This window comes from Vicugna pacos, chromosome 8, assembly GCF_048564905.1.
Source record: "Vicugna pacos chromosome 8, VicPac4, whole genome shotgun sequence".
Classification (NCBI taxonomy): Eukaryota; Metazoa; Chordata; class Mammalia; order Artiodactyla; family Camelidae; genus Vicugna; species Vicugna pacos.
In genome coordinates this window covers 70,445,080-70,450,887 of record NC_132994.1, presented here as the reverse complement: position 1 = coordinate 70,450,887, position 5,808 = coordinate 70,445,080, and the positions used below count along the sequence as shown (strand labels likewise).

Here is a 5,808-nt window from a genome sequence, read left to right as displayed (position 1 = left end):
GACCAAAGCCCTAGCTCTGTGTAGTATAGACACTAACACAGGAATTCCTAGTAGGTCAGGAATGATGGGGAGAAAGAACCAACTCTTCCTTCTGTTGTATGATACGGGAACAAGAACAGTGAATTAAAAACTCAGAATTTTTCCCTTTTTGATGCCATGGGGAAACCCTTTTTTTAATTATAAATTTTTAATTGAAATAAATAACTACGTAAGAGTCTTTTATAGACCTAAAGTCACTTAGATTAGTGACAGAATAAGCATTTAATTTAAATATAAATGACTGTATTTAACATAATAAAACCAAAGAAAATTTAATAACCCAATAAAAAGGTTTAAAAACTTAAACATTATTTTAGGTTTTTTTCCCCAAGCCATAACTCCTTAAAATCAGATAAAAACTTGAGAAAAGTTGTTAACGTAAACATATGTTAAGGAATTGGCTCATACAAATGTGGAAGCTTGGCGATTCCAAAATCTGATAGGCTGTCAGGATGGAGACTTAGGGAAGAGTGGCAGTTTGGGTTCAAAGGCTGTCTGCAGGCAGGATTTCTTCTTGCTGGAGGATGTCAATCTTTGTTCTAGTCAGGCCTCAACTAATTGGATGGGGCCCAACCACATTACAGAGAGTAATCTGCTTTACTCAAAGTTCAACAATTTAAATGTTAATCTCATCCAAAAAACACCTTCACAAAAATATACAAAAATAATGTTTGACTTAATATCTAGGCACTGTGTCCCAATGAAGTTGATTCATAAAATTAACCATCACACCTAACTTCTGGTGGTTTAGCGGAAATCACTGTTGTTCTTGGTTTATAGATACACCGCCGTGATCTCTGTCTTTATGTTCACATGATGTTCTCCCTGTCTGCCTCTTTGCTTCCAAAATTTCCCCTTACTAATAATGATACTGGTCACATGAGAAGCCAACCCTACTCCTAGGTGATATATGACCTCATCTTCGCTAATTACATCTACAAAGACACTATTTTCACATAAAGTCATATTCTGAGTTACCAGGATTAGGACTTCAATTTATGACTTTTGCAGAGGGCATAATTCAACTCATCACAGAGGGTGACCTCCTTGAAGGCCTTCTTCTACCTGCCCCCTCTCCCTGCGTGGGGTACATGGACCAGCTGCTCCTTTCTTGGCCCAGGTCACCTGGTTCTCTTTTCAACATTCTCCACCTATCTCTTGGACTATTTCTCTTTTAAAAATATCCTATCATTTTTAAGCTACAAAAATAATATGTAAGATACAAAAGTACATTGTAAAAGGTTTGAATAAATGGTGAGAAAAAATTAATAACTGTTAGTACTTTGGCATATGTCCTTCAGATTTCTTAATTTTTCTTTTTCCTCTGCACCATCTATATAATTCCTTAAAATATTGATACTTGATTTTGTACACCTGACAGGTATAATACAGTGTATCGCTGTGCTTTTAATTTTTTCCTAATTACAAGTCAGGGTAAGCATGCTTTTCTTTGTTTATAGGCCATTCATGTTTTCTGTTCTGTGAAACTCTTGTTTTTATTTTGGTCCATTTTTCTGTGAAGATATTTGCTTTTTTCTTACTGATTCATAGGAGAGCTTTTCATTCTGGGAATCATCTCTTTGCCAGTCACATGGGTTACAGATATCTTCCCAAGGCGGGCTTGTTTCTCACTGTATAATATCTATGGATGAATTAAGTTTAATTTTAATATGCTCCAATTATGTGTTTTTTTTCACTTATAATTTATGATTTTTATACCTTGTTTGAAAAATTCTTCCTTACTCTGAGGTCATAATTTATATTTCCTCCTAAGTCTTAAAATTTTGCCTCTCACATTTATATTTGTCAGGGTAGCCTATGTTCCATTTAATAACAAATGTAAGCCCCAATATTTTAGACATGTTCTGCAATAAAAGTTCATTTATTGCTCACCCAGAGCAGCTCTCCCAGGCATGTCTGCTCAAAGTGTGACTCAGGGATCCAGGCTGCTTTCATATTGGAGTTTCTCCATCCTGTCACTTCGAGCTCACTCAGCTGTCATCCATCTAACCGATGGGGAGAGCAAATGTTGAGGATGCCCACCAAATACTCAATCATCTCAAGTTGGGAGTGACGTATTATTTCTGTTTATGTTCCTTCGGCCAGAAATAATCATATGACCAATCTAACTGCAAGGAAGACTTGAAAAAGTAGGTGAGCATACAGATCACTGTGATCCCTAACAAACAGTAGCTGGCTTAACACTTAAGTCATTGCAGGTTTGCTTTTGTGCATGGTGGCAGGAATCCATTTTCAGTTTCTTAAATATAGTTAATCACCATTCATTGACCAGGCCGTCATTTCCCCTCTGATCTGCAGTGCCAGCTCCATCATACTGCATGTATGGGTGTGTTTCTGGCTTCTCCATTCTGTTCTATTGGGGTACTTTCTATCTCTATTTCAATGCCACATTGTCTTAACTACTCTATTTTCACAATATTTTCTTCTTCTTCTTCTTCTTCTTCTTCTTCTTCTTCTTTTTTTTGCAGGGGGGAAGGTAATTAGGTTTATTTATTTATTTACTTTTTCAGTGGAGGTACTGGGGATTGAACCCAGGACCTCATGCATGCCAGGCATGCACTCTACCATTTGAGCTATATCTTCCCCCAATATCTTCTTATCTATTGTAGCAAATAACTCCCAAATTTCAGTGGCTTAACACAGTTTACTTTCCCTACTCACCAAGATATGGGTTAGTTGGGAGGCTGGGGCACATTTTGCTCTGCATAGTCCTTCAGGGACTCAGGCTCTTCCATTTAGTGGCTTTGCCATCCCCACTGGGGCCTCTGCATCTGCCTGCCATGTAGGGGAAGAGGGAAAACATTTAGACCCACAGTAAGCTGGCCAGATTCAAGCATGTGGCCTCATTTAATTTCAAGCAAGGCTGGAAATGCAGTCTAGCTGTGTGCCCTGGAGAAAAAGGAAATGACTTGCTTAAACTTATAGTCTCTGTCATAAGAGACTAAAATAGAACATACCAAAATTGAAATGTAATACATCTTACAAAATTTTCTCTCAATCTTACTCCCCTTTCTCTATTTCCTAACTTGTTCATTCATTGAATACGTATTCATGGAAAATCCACTAGATTTTTATAATAGGCAGCCTCTAACATAGCCTCCAATGATCCCCTTCTCCTTGTATTCATTACCCATATAATCCCCTCCCATTTAATGTGGGCTGGATTTATTGAGTTGCTTTTACTGAATAGAATAGGGCCAAAGGGATGGATGACACCACCAAGTTTGTGTTATAAAAAGTCTATGGTTTCCATTTTGGATACTCTATGGCTCTCTCTTTTGGATCCCAGATGCTATGTCATAAGAATATTCATTTCTGTTGTTCCCTCTTGTGGTTTATAATTTTTGTTTGTGAGCTCATTTCTTTTAAGATTTTTTCTCAGGATATCACTTGCACTTTCAACTAAGAAAGTATCCTTGGAGAGTAATTTGTATTTCTTTTTCTAGGCAACTAGAGATTTAACCCAGTCTGAGACTAATTTTCACACTAAAAATTTAGTCTGGAAATTCCTACACCAGTGGAGGTACTGTAAATTTCAACTCCATGACCCTGTACAGTGCAGCTTTGGAACTTCAATAGTTCATGGGAGATGTTTTTACTCCCAGGACCCTGGGCAGAGTACACTTGATTGTTGCCTACTTGAGAAAGTAGGGAGAGACTTTTAGGGCTTTTATTAATGTACAGTCAGCTTATGTGGGGTCTTAGTTTGTTTAAAAGTTTTAATTCCAGCTCCTTGCCTCTTGTGGGCTCAAGACTGTATCTCCTGCCCCTGTTTGAGGGTTAAAATCTCACCCTAGTCTTCCAGGCTTGTATCCAGATCAATTCCTGCCTTCACTGTGTAGTAAGATCTCAAGTTAAAAGTTTCCTACTCACTTTGACACCTGGAGCTTGTGTGCTCAGCTATGTATTTTAAATGCTTTGTATTATATTTGCCTTAATGTTTCTATGTGTTTGTGGAAATGTGGTAAAGTGGGAGTGGGGTCTGCATCAGCTCATTTTGCCATGTTTCTGGAAACTGAGTTTTAGATCTTTTATCCTTTTAGAATTTACAAGTAAACATTTAAAGCAGGAGAGGGCCATGATCAAATTTATTTTACAATGATAACTCTGGTAGAGCTAAGAATGAATTTTAGAAGAAAGTGATTTATAATACAGGATCAGTTAGAATGCTACTGCAAGAGTCAAGATTTAATGATGATGAGGTAGTAAAGGGTCTCCCTTCCTCCTACCACACTCAAGGAGAGTCCTTGTCTTTTAATTGAGAAGGGAAGACTGTTGACTTGCACAGTCAAGGAAGGCTTCAAGGAGGAGGTGACAACTGCTCCCATCTTTGAAGTATGGAGAGGAGTTATTTAGATGGTGAGAAAAGGAAAGAGTCTTCCTCTAGAACAGACAGAGGATGAGGCCAAGAAAGGAAAGCAGGGTAAATACACAAGGCTTAGGGAGGTGCTCCAGAGGAGGACCACGTGGTCAGGGTGAAGAGGGCAGCAGGGAGCAGGGGCACGTAGTTGGAGCCACCATAAGGGATACTGATTGGGGAGGCTGCTTTAATTCCCTATTGATACTCACTGTTGGTGATGATTAACAGCATTTTAGCAAACACTGTACCGGGCTTTGCCAGTGCAGAAGCCAAAAAGGATGTTTTGTTCATATTGACATATGAAGGCAATTGGGTCCAAAAATGTAGTCGTCCCAATTTTCAGATCATCCAAAATGTCCAGTTGCCATGACAATCTGAGTTTAAATTTCAGAAAGAAAATAAATGTTTGGCAACTGATTCAAATTATCCATTTCTGACTACTTCAAAACAAACAAAGTCTTGGTTTGGTTGCTACCAGCTGCCATTTTTCACTTGATTTTAAGATGATGTAGTAGACATGGATGTTTGGTTTGCTCTGTACTTTAAAAAATGAGATTGGTGGGTGTTTAGCCAGAAACTGTAGGATATTTTCTTATTTTTCCCACTAAAAGTCGCAGAGCCAAAATTATACCCATGGAATAATGTTTCACAAATGTGCTTCTCTGTACAATTATCAAATATTTTGGAGAGTTTGAGTAACTGCTACATCTGTTGAAGACAAGTGACTCAGTAACCTAGGGCATATGCAGAGATGGAGAAATGGAAATAAGGAGAAAGAAAAGGCCTAGATGATAGATTTACCACACGGAGCCGAAAATGAAGCCAACAGAAAGAGATGTGTTTTGTTTTTTCTTTTCAAAATGATGAATAGAGTTATGCAGTAGCTCAATTTTAGGCCAACACTATTTTGACTGTTTATCTGTCCTAATAGGCTAATGAAAGAGATAAACATGCTTTTATTCATTTGTGTTTGGAGTTCTGATAAAATGTTCAAACCACAGATTTCAGCTCACAGCCTAGCAGTGGGATGGGCGTCTGAAACCGTGGCAGACACTTAATTGTCTCACCCCAACCCCAGGCCCAGGGCCAGGAAGAACTTATGCACGTGCTAAGCTATCACAGAGCTCTCCTTACACATCTGGGGACAGCAGTGCCCGCTGCGGTGCCTGATGGCGGGCAGACCCTCTGTGAAGCTTTGCTGAATGACTGAATGTATAAAAAGTTAGGCTGGGGTCCCAGGCACGTATATTTAGATAATAGGGTGTACATCAGGGGCTGTAAATTGAGTCAGCAAATTTTTATCCAGAAAAACACTTTGAGGCAAGTGGAGTGAATCTAAGCTTTAGTTTACCTCCTCAAATAGAAAACCAGATTTATTTAAAATTTTG

General features: G+C 38.6%; 1 non-coding gene across 1 annotated transcript; it reads right to left on the bottom strand.

The window, feature by feature from the left end:
- Positions 1-2,570: 2,570 nt before the first annotated feature.
- Positions 2,571-2,644, bottom strand: TRNAA-GGC (transfer RNA alanine (anticodon GGC)). Its single transcript has one exon. It is a non-coding gene; the product is annotated as a tRNA-Ala (tRNA).
- Positions 2,645-5,808: the final 3,164 nt, after the last annotated feature.